At 42.8% G+C, this 13217-nt stretch overlaps 1 non-coding gene across 1 annotated transcript; it reads left to right on the top strand.

Moving 5' to 3' along the window:
- The first annotated feature begins 1617 nt into the window (after positions 1–1617).
- LOC121454844 lies at positions 1618–1718 on the top strand. Its single transcript, XR_005975359.1, has one exon. It is a non-coding gene; the product is annotated as a small nucleolar RNA SNORA54 (small nucleolar RNA).
- The last annotated feature ends 11499 nt before the right edge of the window (positions 1719–13217 follow it).

The raw sequence follows: 13217 nt of genomic DNA, 5'->3' as shown, positions 1-13217 counted from the left end.
AGCCCCTGGAAGTACTGTGAAGGGCAGGTGTCAATCAACAACCAGACTACTGTACATTGTTGGCTCCATCAGTCCAGTTACCTGAGCTCCCGATTCTTCACGATCGTGCTTTATCATAGCGTGCTTAAATAACCTCAGAGTTAAACAAAGTAGAAATTATTATAATACAATAAAGAATATCCATGTTGCATAAGTAAATCACATTAAATAACTTAAATATTATGACCAAGAAATGAGTATAGTATACATTTATACTGAGTGATATCTCCTTCCCTTTCCCCCCTTCCTTTCTTTTGTTGAGAAAAGGCCTTAAAAGCTTATGCTCACAATCACTGGGTGGCTGAGGATGACTTTGCACTCCTGATCCCCCTGCCTCTACCTCCAAAGTGTTGGCATTGCAGGTGCGCACCATCACACCCAGCTTCCTTCTTCTTAAAATGTTTGCATGCACGCAATTTCTTACTTCCAACTGAATAACTTTAGCAAGTCTTGTTTGAAGGTGAATCTTCTACAGTGGCATATCGTGATGCCTCTAGATTTCTACTGATTATTTTATAATACCGGTTGCTGTTTAGAATCAGGGATTTAAAACGGCCTTTGATACTGAAGCAAGACATTTTCTATTTGATACTACCCTGGTTCAGATGTCTCCAGAGCTTAGAGAAGGCCATGCCATCTTAATGACTCAGACAGTATTTCCCTTCTCTCATCTTCCAGGAAGTTCACTTCAGGGCAGATGCCTGCAGTTTCTAAAATAAAGCAGAGCAATGATGCTCTCGTCTGTGATGCTTCTGTCAGTCACCGTCCCTGTTTCCAATGGGTGCTTTTTCACAAGTGGACTAAGTCTCTGCGAACAGCTGTCTTCATTGTAACGATACTGTGCCACCTTCATTTCCCAGCCCAAGGTCATGATACAGTCAGTGGCGTCAGTTGCTTGGATGTGCTTGTCCAGACTTTGAGAGGTCCTTTCACCACCCATCCTGGCCATGCTAGCGCTCTGCGGCCCCATAGTGCCAGCAACTTGGATGCCTCGCTGTTAGGTCCAGCATGCTGCATGCACTCCTAATCTGCATTTTAAAACTATGTATTTAGCTGTCTCCAGAAATATCTGGAGTCACATGACCACAGGGGCTTCATTTGAGTGAGTGTGTGTATGTGTGTGATGTGATGTGATGTGATGTGATGTGTATGTGTGTGATGTGTGTAGGTGGGGTAGTGAACTTGCACATGTGTATAGAGGCCAGAGGTTGGCCTCAGGTGTTTCTCAGCAGCAGAATACCGCGTATTTTTTGAGACAAGGTCTCTCATGGACCAGGAATTCATCAATTAGGCTAGAGGGGCTAGCCTGCCAATCACAGCGTTTCTACAGTCCCTACCTCCTGAGCTCTGGGATTACAAATGTGTGGTGGCACAGAGGATCAAATCAGATCTTCATGCATGCGTGGCAAGTGCTTGACTAACTGAGCTATTTTCCTAACCTCCATGGAGCGTTCTTAACCCTCACAATAGCAAAAAAAAAAAAAAAAAAAAGCATCATTTTGATAGGGTCACAGGGATGGTGGGCTTGCAATTTTTACATTTAGATTAGCTATATATAATAAAGTTTATTTATAAATAAGACATTGATTTTCCAGTCAAATCCAGTGCTATCGGATTTCCAGTGACACATGACTGACTGGCTGGCTGGTGGCTTTCAGTTTCAGGTCTTGGAGACACACACACACAAAAAAAGAAAAAAATAAGACATTGATTTACAATAAACTCCTGATTGGTGTGAGAGCCAACTGTTTATCGTAAGCCTCAGTGTAAAGTAGATACATCCTAAATACTTACTGTTTAGCAGATAGTCATTGAATTAACAAAAGACCATCTCCAAAATTCCCCATGGATTTTCTAATACATAAAATGTATATGTATGATATTTTGCCAGTACTTACGTCTGTGCACCACTTGCATGCCTAGTGCTGGGGAGGCCAGAAGAATGCATCCTAATCTCTGGAATTGTTTATAGACATTTGTGAGTCACCATGTGGTTTCTGGGAATCAAACCTATATCCTCTGGAAGAACAAGCAGTGCTCTTAGCCGATGAGTCATCTCTCCAGGCCCAGAATTCCTCATGTTTTAAACAACATGTAGCTGTGACTTCATCTACTACTTATAACATGTACCCTTTTCCTTGGAGGAGAATTTTACACCAACCTTCTTCAGCCTATCCCATACTAAACTGGACCCCTACATTCATTGTACTTTAAACCTTTAAGGTATCTCATAATTGTAACCTTGTTTCTAAAGTAACATCTTCATACCTTCCAAACAGGTATGCTGGAAAGCGGAAATGGACAACACCCTAGGCACCTCCTCTACCGCTCTCTGCAGCGCCAAGGCCTTGGGCAAGCCTGTTGCGAGGATTAGAACCTCCAACAGGAAGAGCTTCTCCTATTTCCTACCTTCCTTCTGAAGTGATGATTCCTTTAAACATGCAGCATTCTCATGGCTATAAGCATGACTAGGGCTCAGCTCCACATGATCAAAATATTATTACAGGAGCTGGAGACACAGCTCAGTTGGTAGAAGACTCACAAAACCGTGAAGTTGATCCCCAGCAGTTCATAAAACCAAGTATGGTAGCACATGCCTGTAAGGACAGCATCGGAAGGTAGATCAGGAATTCATGGTAAAAAGAAAGGAAAAAGAGAAAGGCATTTCCCATTGAAGAACAGGAGCTCTTGGGATGATTTCTGTGTTGCCATATTATTTATTCATGTCAAATGTCTTCAAGTATTTTTGTTTTTCGAAACAGGGTTTTTCTGTAGCTTTGGAAACTGTACTGGAGCTAACTCTTATAGACCACGCTGGCCTTGAACTCACAGAGATCCACCTGTCTCTGCCTCTCCAGTGCTGGGATTAAAGGCCCGTCTTCACGTATTTAAAAGCTTTGAGTCTTATGATCATATTTTAATTGCAATAATGTGATTAGTGCTAACTGGTAACTTGAAAGAATCTACAATCACCTGGGAAATGGCCTCTGGGCATGCCTTTGGGGGATTGTCCAGAGGGTATTAATTGAGATGGGAAGACTCACCCAATGTGGGTGACAGCATTTCCTGCTGGGGTCCTGGGCTATGTAGGGGGTGGGGACTGGGCAGCAACATGCATTTGTTGTACTCTGTTTTGGTTGTGGCTGGAATGTGACCAGCTGCCTCAAGCTCTCGCCACTTGGACTCCCACAGGGACTGATTGATACTCTGGAACCAAGAGCCAGAATAAGTCCTTTCTCCCTTAAGTTGCTCTTGCCATAGTGTTTCATGACAGTGACAGAAGAGAAGCTAAGACACATAACATCCTACAATTGTATTCTCGGTGAGACAACCTATTCTTCTGAAGCTAGAACTGTGGGAAATCCTCTCCCAAGAAGAGTCTCCTGATCTATCCCAGGCTTTGAATATTTAACTTTTCATTCTTCTCTTTTGGAGATGGATATGGGCACAGACATCTCTAGAGCACTAGCTTTTGAACTCACAGTCACTTACAGAGTAAGTTGGGTGATGCTGTGAGCAGGCAAGGCTTTGTACTCGTTCCTGTATAAACAAACAGATTCCTCTTTCTGTTTAAGAATCAAAGTCTTGTTCTTCTTTAACAGCATGATTTCTTGGATCTTTTGTACTGGTGTGAACATATTGACACAGAGTCAAAGTTGATATTTAAAAGCTACTTGATAATTAACTGGTTTTGGAGAGGTGACTTGTGGTCAGTTACAAATAAAGACTATAATATGAAATGGGGCCATCACCTTAAGTTTTTCTTCCATAGTGTCATTGTCAAAAAGGCCTGAAATAATTTTGTCAGGGATGGCTGAGAACCACCATGTTTGGGGACATGAAGAAATTGCTCTATGCGTTTAATATCACAGTTCATTATGAATTGCTTATCTTTGGGGGGGCACCTGTCTTACTTTCATTTCTAAAACATATTATGAAACATTTTAAAATACTCTTTTTATGTGTTTAAAATATTCTAGACCGAAAGCCAAGACCTCACACACAGTGAACAGTCTAGAATTCAGGTTGAGTTTCAAACACTTGAAACTGGGGCACAGGGCCCTCCTCAGCCCGCTTTATGCCCCTGCCAACTTCTTTAAAACACTATATTGGATTTCCTTGGAGCGAGAGAAAACAAAAGTCTTTTATATTGCCCTGTATTTTTAAAACCAATAGTTCCATTTGCATAGTTCTATTTATTGCATAATTAAGAAGAAAAACTACTCATGTTGAGGGAAAATTTTCTTTTAAAATGTTGAAAACCTTGTACAAAAAAATCATAACTCTTTTAGCTTTCCACAGGGGAAAATAATTTTAAAATGATTAAAACTTGGTATAAAAAGTAATAATTTTAGAACAAATGTTCTATGCAGAAATCTATGTTTTAGGTTCCTATGGGATGAAAATATTCTGTAGAGATGGAAATATATCATACTTTAAAATTTATTCATGCTCTTTACAAAAGATTATGACACTGTTGAACATAGAACAGACAGAAAGCAGGAGCATATGTTCAGAAAGAGATCTTCCATATAATTATATTGATCTGATATACTGATGGCTTTCTCTGCTGTTACCAAGGGATTCAAGCCAATTATGTACCATGTATGTCAAAATAAATATCCCAAGACAAAAAAAAAGCTAAAAGTGTTAACTAGACTAGCTGTATACTGATTCAGGGTTCTATTGAGATAACCTGCCTCAGTGAATTAGAGGGAACAAGACCAAGAAAGACTCCTGACATCAACTTCAGGCTCTAGATGCATGCACACATACATGTATGTGTGCCCACATATATGTGAACGTGCATGCAAACATATGCACCACACTCACATACGCGTGCAAAACAAAGATGCAGTATGATTAGTTTGTTTATGAAAATAACAATTACACTGTTTGTAAAATGCAGAGAAATAAAAAAAAATCTTGGAAAGATGGCACAGTGATTAAGAGCTCTTCCTGCTCTGTCAGAAGACCTGCTTACAGCTTCAGTTTTAAGCCCCTACCTAGTGACTCACAATCATCTGTAACTCTAGTTATTGGCCCTAGCAATTGGCTTACAATCATCTGCAACTCTAGGTCCAGGGGATCTGGTGCCATCTTCTGACTTCTGCAGGCACCAGTCATGCATACGGTGCACCACACATGCAGATAAAATACTCATGAACACAAGGTAAAAATAAACAGACCTTTACATAATAAATAAATAAATAAAAAGCTCCAAGTACTGAAACTAAACCAAGGCATAACCTGTTAATGATTATAATAGTTTAAAACATTGGAAAATAATTTGGTCATTTTGTCCACACTTCCTGGCCATGTATTTCAAAGTCTTTGCACCTTACAGTCACGCATTTATTCCTGTGGATCATGTTACTAAACGGTCACCAGGTGTTTCTTAAGCTTGGCTTAGAAGACTAGAAAGGACCTGTACCTTTGTGGTGCTAGAAACCAAATCGGGACATTGTGCGTGCTAGACAAGTGCCACTATTGTTCCCAGTCCCAATCTCTCTGTTATTTAAAACAGACAGACAGACAGACAGTCTAAAAGTGATGTAAAACATCAAGTGAACTTTTAATTCTAAAGTTTTCATTTCACTGTAGCAGTTCTAACACACTAACAGTCCGAAGTTTCTTAACTGCGCGTGCCTACACAGTTTTGATTTTAAAAAAATGACTTCCAGGATAGAGTGGCACAGAGCAGATCTTCCTGTTCCAAAAGGAAGAATTTTGGCACACCGAGGCATTGATCAAAGCAAAACAAAGGCAGTATCCACCAGGCCAAACAACCAATCCTGCAGCTCCATGTCTGACGCTGGAGCTCATACTGCAACCAAGAGGACTTCAAAGGGCTTGAGTAGCTCAGTCCTTCCAATTCTGCCCCCACAGCACACATAGATTATCTCTTAAGCTCCACTACATGCCTGCAGCTCCCTTTGGTGTACAAACCATGGTCCTGGCATCTGCAATATCCTGCGGTCTCCACAGCAACTGGAGCTACATGAAAGGACTTCTCAGGACCTCTTTGTCAGAACTCTTACCTTGACACACGTCACCATGTTTTCAAAACCAGTACTACATTGATGATCCTGCCAAGTTATTCTGCTTGATGGATTCATAACCTGGCTCCTTTGGATCACAACTGTGTCAGTTCTGCGGAAATATCTTCCTAGCATATCACAGAAAGAAGCTAGGTTTAAAAAAAATTATATTGAATTTAGCAATTTTCCAGAATTGCAGTGGATTGTTTTGTTTCGTACTTTGTAATTTAATTCTTTAAAGTTTTCTCTCTATTTTTAGAATGGCACACATATATGCATAATGAAATATGATCATATCTAATTTCCATTTCCCATCTCCGACTCTGCCTATATACTCCTTAGCATGCCCCTTCCCAATTGCATAGCTTAAAAAAAAAATCCACTCAGTCCAGTTAGTGCTGCCCACATGTGCATGAGTTTGGGATCCTGCGTGCTGTTATGAGAAATCTACCAGTGGTGTCATCCTCCAAACGAATGAGTCTTCTTCCCCCTAGCAATTATCCACTGCTAACAGCTCCTGAGGAAGGGGTGAGTGTTGTGTTATGAGCGGCGGGCTACTTTCCTGCCACCCGGCCGCCCGCACGGCTAGCTTTATACCTGAAATAATTACACGGAAACTGTATTCTTTTAAACACTGCCTGGCCCATTAGTTCCAGCCTCTTATTGGCTAGCTCGTACATATCGATCTAACCCATTTCTAATATCCCTGTAACACCACGAGGTGTCTTACCAGGGAAGATCTTAACCTGCATCTGTGTCTGGAAGGAGAATCATGGCGACTCACTGACTCAGCTTCTTTCTCCCAGCATTCTGTTCTGTTTTCTCCACCCACCTAAGGGTTGGCCTATCAAATGGGCCTAGGCAGTTTCTTTATTAATTAACCAATGAAAGCAACAGATTAGAAAGAAATCACTCCCACATCAGGTGAGGACTGGACTCATCTACCCCAGCTAGGCTGTAATTTTGGCTGGCTGGATCTTGTCCAGGTCTTGTGTAGGCAACCACCGCTGTTATGATTTCATGATTGCTTCAGCCACATCACATTCAGAAGACAGTGTCTCACAATGCTCCCCCCCATCTTCTGGCTTTTACACCCTTTGTGCCTCTAATCTAGATCTTATTCATTCATCGTGAGGCATAGAAAGCGACACTCCCTGACCCCCAAGAGTTGTGTGACTCTTCCTTCCAAGACCTTCACTTAGTTAGTATGAAGTATCATTATCATGTATGAAATGTCATCATATATTGAAATGTTCATGAAACAGTTAAATATTTGAAACTTATTTGGTTCTCATAAAAACTCTACACTGGGAGAACAGATAGTACTGTCTTCTTCCACAGAGTTTTAGAGAGAACCTGACTTACCCCGGAGCACAGAGCTCATGGGTGGTAGAGAGAGCCTTGAACTTTAAAGTTTGTGACTCTAAATTTCAAACGCTTTTTACAACTTGCAGTGAAATATTCTAAATCCTTCAAGCAAAGTCTTATCACCTTCTTAAGTCCCTAACCCTCACCGAGCATATGTCTACACAGTGGCCTTCCTGAGTCAATAGGAAATATTGGAAAGACAGAGACCCATTTGAATTCCTTACACCAGGTAATACAGAAAAGATAGAAAGCAGATTAAGCCACTTCCTACAGCTGTGGTTCTCAACCTTCCTAATGCTGTGACCCTTTAACACAGTTCCCCGTGTTGTGGTGACTCCAGCCATAAAATAAATTTCATTGCTACTTCATAACTGTACTTTTGCTACCAGTATAAATTGTAATGTAAATATCTGATACCAGGAGATCTGATATGTGGTGTCTGTGAAAGGGTCTCTCGACCCCCAAAGGATCATAAACTGCAGATTGAGAACTACTGTCCTAGATCATAAGGTAATGACTTCCTTCCTGGGTCACAGAAAATATAGTAAAGACATTGGCTGGCCCTATTCTGAATACTCAGCAGTTTCTTCAGAGACAGGTATAAACCGCCAGTTTTTCCTCAAAGAATGAACTTTAGCCAAGTTAAAACATGTTAGGGCCATCTGTACGCAATCGTTTCTCATCATTCTGTCACCGCAGCAAGCCACATGCCAACCAAACAAGCTTTTACCAGGAATTTTACAAGAAAGTACCCATAAAACATAGCCTCCATTCCTCGCTCCGCAGTTCTCAAGGTCTCAGCGGTGGTTTGGCTTTCCGGTTTCCTGGTGTCCCATTCCGTTAGGAGAAAGGCTTACACTTTCAGGATATGTCACCTGGGTTTTTACATGACTTTCCCATTACCCAATCCTCATAGATAAGAGCAACGCCAACAATAAATACATATTTTATCTCTGAAGGGAAGGAACAGATTCCTTGAAGTAATAAGGGTGGCGGGGCTGCGTTCCCAGCACCCCCGGCCGCCTGCCCGGCTAGCTTATGCCCAAAATAATTACACAGACACTGTATTCTTTTAAGCACTGCTTGGCCCATTCTCTTCTAGGCTAATTCTCACATATTAATTTAACCCATTTCTAATCATCTGTGTGTAGCACCCCAAGGTGCGCTTACTGGGGAGATTCTAGCCTAGTCCATCCTGGGTCGGAGCTTCATCCCGGGAGCGGGGCATGGCGTCTCTCTCTGAGGCGTCTGCTCCCGAGAGAGCTGTGGAGTCTCTGACCTCACTTCCTCTTCCTCACAGCGTTCTGTTCTGTTTACTCCTCCCACCTATCCTCTAACCAATAAAATGGGCCAGGGCAGTTCCTTTATTAGCCAATGACCTTCCTCCATCAATTCCTGGTTCTGTTTAAGATTTATTTCATTTTATGTGTGTGCTTTTTCTGCACATCTTGTGTAGCCCCTGTATGGCTGGTGCCCATGGGGGTCAAAAGAGGCTGTGCATCCCTGGAACTGGCGTGAATGATAGTAGTGAACCATCGTGTAGGGGCTGGAAACCAAACTCGGGTCCTCTGTAAGAGCACAAGTGCTCTTAACTTCTGAGCTCTGGCTTTCTGGTTTTAAAAGAAAGTAGAGTGTTTTCAAACAAATTGTCTGTCTATCATCACTGAATGATATTTATGATAGTAGCAATGAAAATATTCATGAGGCGTCTAACTTATGCCCCATGCATGGAGTGATTCAGCCACTATATTATTTAAACATCCTAGGAAGAAATCACAAGTTTGGTGGGCCACACCACTAGTTTCTCACCTCACTGGTCAAAGTAAAAACGAACCTTTATGCAAAGAAACCAACAAAAGTACACGGCCAAAATGTTTTACTTTTTGATCATCAGCGCTTTCGAAATGAGCAATAGTGAGACTCCCTGGGGCTGAGACTGTGGTTTAGTAGTACAGTCCTTGACCTGACAGCCCCAAGTAAAACCACAGTCATTCGCACAAAGCCTTCTTCCTTCTCTCTCTACCCGTAGATTTCTAGGTGTAAAGATAACTGTGAACATATACAACTATCGGTGAAAGAATTCATTTAGGGGCTGGAGAGGCGGCTCAGGGCTTAGAGCCCTGGCTGCTTTTGCAGAGGACCCGAGTTCAGTTCCCAGCACCCAAATAGCGTCTCACAACGGGCTGTCACTCCAGTTCCAGGGGACCTGACTTCATCTTCTGGCCGCCATTGGTACTGCATTTACATATAATCAAACATTAAAGTCATTAAAAAAAAACTCATTCACAGAAATATTTGAAGGTGAGCTACACCCCGCGGTTCATGTAGTAATCCCAGAACTTGGGAGAATAAGCAGAAGGATTGCTTTAAAGTTGAAGCCAGGCAGTCAAACATAGCAAGACCCTGTGTCAAATAAACAAACAAACCAATAAAGGGTGGGGGATACAGCTTAGTTGATAGAGTTCTTGCCTACTGTCTTAGTTACGTTTTCATTGCCGTGATAATACTCCATATCAAAGACAATGTATGGAAGAGTTTATTGGAGCTTACAGTTCAGAGGGCGAGTCTATGACCATCAGCAGGAGCAGTGGCTAAGAGCTTACATACTTACATAGCCTCAAGTGTGAGAACAAACTAACTGTCAATAGCACGGGCTTTTGAAACCTCCACCTCCACCCCAGTTACACACCTCTTCCAACAAGCAAGGACTTGGTGGGTCCTCTGGAGCGAAATTCTGGATTTCCCTGGATCCTGAGGTAGGAGTCCTTGCTCAAAAAAATAAAACAAACAAAAAACAAAACAACAATAACAATAACAAAAGCTGCAAGTGAGGCAGAAGAACAGGTGAGTGACTTTCCTGCCGACTGAACTGCCCCCTCCACTCTGTTCCCCAAGGCCCATCCCACAGTCCTTGACCCTCCCACCTCATCACCCCTACACCTGCTGAGCCCTACCCCCAGCAGTGGGACTCCTGTGGCTCAGATACAGGACACCAGTCAGGAGAACAGCCCTTCTCCCCAGCTCTGGCAGCCTTCCACCTGCTTAGGAGCAGGCCGCACCAGTCAGAACAGCAGCAACAAAGGCCAGGCTAATGGCTGGAAGGCCGGCTCCCAGCTTGGACAGAGATTCCTTACTAGATCAGAGGTCATGCTGGCCCCCAGAAATCCAGGCCACAAAGACTTGAAGGTCAAAAGGCAAACAGAAACCAAGGAACAAAACAGCCATCCAACAACGACAAACTCAGAAATCAGGACCTTGACCTAATCATCCCAAACCCAGATGCCTAAATGCCAGTGTAAGAATACAATCAACAACAGCCAGGGCAATCTGGCACCACTGGAGCCCAGCTACCCTACAAGAGCAAGACCTGAAAATAACCGCAGTATGAGATTTTATTTACATTAGAACAGTTAAGAAGGTATATGAATACTCAGCCCCTTCTGCTGGGTTTAATGAACCAGCTAGACATAGTCTCAGCTTCTGAGCCTGAAGGGAGAAGCACTGTGCTGTTCTTAGTCTTTGCAAAAACAGACTTCAGCTATTTCCCATGTTTAAGGACATGCAATGTATTAATATCTGCAAGAGCTTGTTTGAGATCAAGGCAGGGGGAGAGCAGAACATACTTCCCTCTTGTCAGTGTTAAGAGTTCATGCCTGACTGATCAACTAGAAAGTTTGGTTTTTGCCTGTCTCAGAAAAAAGTGGTCCAAGTTGGTTTGGAGGGAGGTTGTTTATTTTTATGCTTACCAAGACTGAAACCTTGCATATAACCAAATCACTCCAAAGGGGTCTTCCAATTTTCCAATCACTGTCAGTGCTCTTTCTTATAAAATAGAGGACGAATTTATTTTCCTCCTTTTTAGTTTTTTGAGACAGGGTTTCTCTATAGCTTTGGAGCCTGTCCTGGAATGAGCTCTGTAGACCAGGCTGGCCTCAAACTCACAGAGATCTGCCTGCCTCTGCCTCCCAAGTGCTGGGCCCGGCAATAGAAGACAATTTGAAGCCAGTAAACATTTCGGGTGATGTGGAAGACTCAGCCATGCTGGGGCCAAGTGCAGAGAAAGCTTCTGTAGGATGTTAGGTCTGGTGACTTGAGGCATGAGATCCTGCAGATGTCGTTGGCATTGGTGGTGAAATGTCCTATGGATTTTGTGGTAAGAAAACCATGCTTCAGAGCCCTGGAACTTGGCAGCAAGGGCACAGTATCTCCAGGGGAAGAATCATGCTTTAAAACTGACTCCTTCCTTGATGCAAGGCACCGACAGAGACAGAACCTAGTCTATAGTTTCCAAGCTGTGAAAAGTCTTGTTGTTTGTTAGTTAAGGCATATCAACAAAATCTTTTTTTTTTATTTTTTTATTTTTTTTTTTTATAAAAGAAAGCATTTAATTGGGCTGGTTACAGTTTCAGAGGTTTAGTCCATTTTCATAGCAGACAGACATAGTGCTGGAGAGGTAGCTGAGAGTTCTACATCTGGATCCACGGGCAAAGGGGGAGGGAGAGAGACAGACAGACAGACTGGGCCCTGCATGGACTTTTGAAACCTCAAAGCCCACACCCATTGACACACTTTGTCCAACAGGCCACATCTACTAATCCGTTCAAATAGTGCCACTCCCTGGGCCTCTAAATCTATGAGCCTAAGGTGGCCATTCTTGTTCAAACCACCACACCTTCTGGGTGGCTAAGATGATAACTTGCCTGTTATATTTGACCACATTTTCCAAAAATGGATGGGGGTAAATGTGGAAGCAGCTAGTGGCAGAATGACGATAAAGCCAGAGAGGCAGCCATGGGCACAGCTGTCACTTATACCACCACTGGGGGGAAATAATTAACCAACAGGGTGACCAAGGGCTTTAAAAGTGGGGCACTTTAATAGTGAAAGCTGGAGCCAGGCATGGTGACTGTGAAGGTTTACGTTAGTCGTCAGTCTGGCAGGATCTAGAGCAGCGGTTCTCAACCTTCCTACTGCTGTGACCCCTTAATACCCCAACCATATAATTATTTTTATTTTTGCTTCTATTTCATAACTGTAATTTTGCTACTGTTATGATTCATGATGTACATATCTGATAGGGCCCCCCAGAGCGGTCGTGACCTATAGGTTGAGAATCTCTGATCTAGAATCACCCACAGGACAGGCCTCTGGGCTTGCCTGTGGGAGATTATCTTGATTACATTAACTGATGGGAAGATCGTTTCTAACTGTGAGTGGTACCCTGGGCTTTCTCCATGGCAGGGAGCTGCACACTTCTAGAGTAAAATCATCTAAAACCATCTTGCGGTAGGGTAGAACTGCCGTCGTCCGGAGAAAGCTGCATTTTATTTAGTAGAGTGTGGCTGGAGACCAGGGGCTGGCGTTGACATAGCGCGACAGGAGCCCCCAGCCCCAAGCTTAGAAGCTGCCTTTGAGCTAGACAGAAGTCTCCGGGCTCTGGGCTGTGTTCCTCAGCTCTCGGCCTTTGACTTGGTTGTTTTCTCCTCTGAGTCCTCACTGGGATGCACGCGGAGGACTTGGGCTTTGCCAATGAACTCTCATACTGCTCTCCTCCACCCAGAAGGCCTGGATACCCCAACCAACTTATTCTTCCATCAGTATTCCAGGCATGGGGAGCTCTACTCCAAGGCCTTCCCTGGATATTTCTGTCAACAAAATCTTAAGATAAGGGAAATACAGCAGTAATTTTCCATAAATTGTAGTAATATTTTATTTGTATTTTAATAAATAAGCTTGCCTGAAGGTCAGAGTGTAAAGCCAAGTCACTAG

Source organism: Microtus oregoni, unplaced genomic scaffold (assembly GCF_018167655.1).
Source record: "Microtus oregoni isolate MIOR12 unplaced genomic scaffold, Mior012 000012F_ref0000307, whole genome shotgun sequence".
NCBI lineage: Eukaryota > Metazoa > Chordata > Mammalia > Rodentia > Cricetidae > Microtus > Microtus oregoni.
The sequence above is the reverse complement of the archived record's forward strand: the minus strand, read 5'-3'. Positions and strand labels throughout refer to the sequence as shown.